Source organism: Propithecus coquereli, unplaced genomic scaffold (assembly GCF_000956105.1).
Source record: "Propithecus coquereli isolate 6110/MARCELLA unplaced genomic scaffold, Pcoq_1.0 Scaffold33, whole genome shotgun sequence".
In the NCBI taxonomy this organism is placed as follows: domain Eukaryota; kingdom Metazoa; phylum Chordata; class Mammalia; order Primates; family Indriidae; genus Propithecus; species Propithecus coquereli.
In genome coordinates this window covers 5,991,078-5,993,700 of record NW_012148952.1, presented here as the reverse complement: position 1 = coordinate 5,993,700, position 2,623 = coordinate 5,991,078, and the positions used below count along the sequence as shown (strand labels likewise).

The window sequence follows — 2,623 nt, the reverse complement described above, 5'->3', positions numbered from 1 at the left end:
GAGAGTGGTTTCAGGACATGAGATAAAATAAAGATGAGAGACTTAACCTTGATTCACAGTTAGGTTGGTGATCGGGGGACTGGAGAGAAAGGGAGTCTAGGAAGGGAGGATTGTTAGGTATTTCAAGGAAAATTTAGGTAGATGAGCATGATGATACATAAGAGTGGGAAGAATCAAAACACGGAACTGCAGTTTTTTTGCCTGAAAGAAAGAAGATAAAGAAGTGTCAAAGTGAGAAGAGTGTGGTTTTGGATCTGTTGAATTTGAAATAATGTGATGTCTTGAAGGTGGTTAGAAAAATGTATTCCAGATCTTGGTGGTTTGGGGTGAGGAACCATCAGAATTTTGAATGGAGAAATGATCACTTCCCCTAGTTAAATATTTGAGATATCCTAAAGTGGCTTATTAAGTCCTTTGGCTCCATAGAGGAAAATATTGTTAACACAGTTAAGAGAACTATCACAAAGTAGGAAATTTGGTTTTTGACCTTTATGTTTTGTTTATAGAGTGAAACTAGTGTTTTACAGTTTGTGAGAAAAATGTTAAGACTTTGGAGTCTCTTAAACCTTGAGTTTAATGGTTGAGTGAAAGTTCTTGTCAGTACAGTATGTTATGAACCATATGGACAACTTATTGAGTGGACTACATAGAAGCCCATAACTCTTTTTATCATTTATCTGTTGAAGAAATATTTATTGAATGACTGTGTATCAAGCACAATATACAGCATTACGGATTTAGGGATGTGGTGGTTAGTAAAAACAGATAATGGTTTCTGCTCTTATTGAATGTATAGTCTAGTGGAAAAGACAGACAGGAACCAAATAATACAAATGACTCTGTAATTACAAATTTACACAAGAGCTAGGCAGGGAAAGAATCCTGGTCTTAGAAGATAACAAAGGAACCTAATACAGAATAAAGAGTCAGGAAATAATCCTTCAGCTAAGACCTGGAGAGCTTTTAAGGAAAAAGTTACTTAATTTTTCTAGTCGAATCTCAATACTTGTGGGATAGAGTCCAAATTTTCTCTTTTAGCTAGTACTGATAAAATTTATACAATAAGTTTTTAAGATGTTCCTCCTCTAACTGTGAAAGCTATATTTTAAATTATTTTTACTCTAACGATAATACCTCATAATAGATAAAAAATAAAAATCACCTGTGAACTTACACCAGGAGATAACCATTGTTAATTTTTTGACATATTTCCTTCTAATCCATGTCTAATCCATGTTATAAACTTTTTGGGTCAAATCATATTAGTACTTATTTCTATAGCTTTCATTTTTTCATTTAACATGAACATTTTCCTATTTCTTCTAACATTCTTCAAAATGTTTTTGATGGGTGCATACTAGTCCATTGAGTGGATATATCATTAGTTTATAAATGTTTACTGCAGTTGGACATTAGGTATCTTCCAGTTTTTCACCTTTATAAAGGCAGTATACATTTCCTGCAAATTTTTACTCATCTATGGATATATGTAAAATTTTCTTATTTTGTAAACAAGTAAACTTATTTCTAGAGCACTTATTTTCAGAATTAGTAATTGTCATTTGACTACCTCCTGCAAAAGTGAATTAGTATATGAATTAATACTGCCTTTAATTTTAAAGAGGAATTAGGAGTAAATGCATCATAAAATGGTTTATCATTACTATCATTATATTAAAACAAATGTAAATATTGGTTTATAATGTTACTGAAGGAAAAATGTTGAATGTAATTTTACTAGAATTAACTCTAGTGCTCTAGCAATACTTCCTAGGTATTTTAGGGAGCAGTGTTGCCGTTAGATTGCATCATACTTACATAAGAGGTCAGCTTCTTAGAGTAATAACAAGTCTGCTAAAAGTGTCTCTTAACATGTATTTAATATTACTTCTGAGATTTGACAGTTTTCATTTGCTGATGTTGAGCATGTTGCTACCCAAAATCAATTCTCTTTTTAAGAGGTCTTGCTCATTGGATTTAAAGGTTAGTGAATTGTTTTAAAATGTTTGTCAGTTGTTCCTTAAAGCAGACAAATCTACTTGCAATTTCTCATCAGCTGTCTCTTAAAACTCGTTTTATTTTAATGAGCAAAGTTCCCAAATAACGTTTTACTTATTTTTTTTCTTTTATTTCAGCATATTATGGGGTACAGATGTTTAGGTTACGTATGTTGCCCATGGTCCCCCCCCAAGTCCATGTTTCAAATATGTCCATCCTTGGGGTGGTGCGCATTGCCCTCCTTGTGTATACAAATACCCGTCCCCTCCTCCCTCCTTCCCCCTCTAAATAATGTTTTATTTTTGGGGGAGGAGGGCAAATCAGGGAATTCCTAAAGATATTTAAAGGAAAGGTTAATTAAATAGGTCAGTTATTTTGAGAGTAGGGGAGAGATTATCGGTTTCATAATTACCTTTAATAGTATCATTTTAGTCTTGTCAGTTTTTACTTCTTTCCCAAATTTATTGTATCCATTTTAATAGAGCAATTTATTAATTCTTAATTTACATTTCATAGAAGACAATGCTTTTGTTGGGTAAGCAGCAGACATAAATGGATCAAAATCTGTGAATTCTTAAGCTAAAGATTATTTCTACTTTTATTCCATTTCCATAAATTGGACTAA

At 32.4% G+C, this 2,623-nt stretch overlaps 1 protein-coding gene across 1 annotated transcript in view; it reads left to right on the top strand.

The window, feature by feature from the left end:
* Positions 1 to 2,623, top strand: part of RAB3GAP1 (RAB3 GTPase activating protein subunit 1 (catalytic)) — a 121,829-nt gene that overhangs the window by 1,917 nt on the left and 117,289 nt on the right. The gene's annotated exons all lie outside the window — the stretch shown is intronic.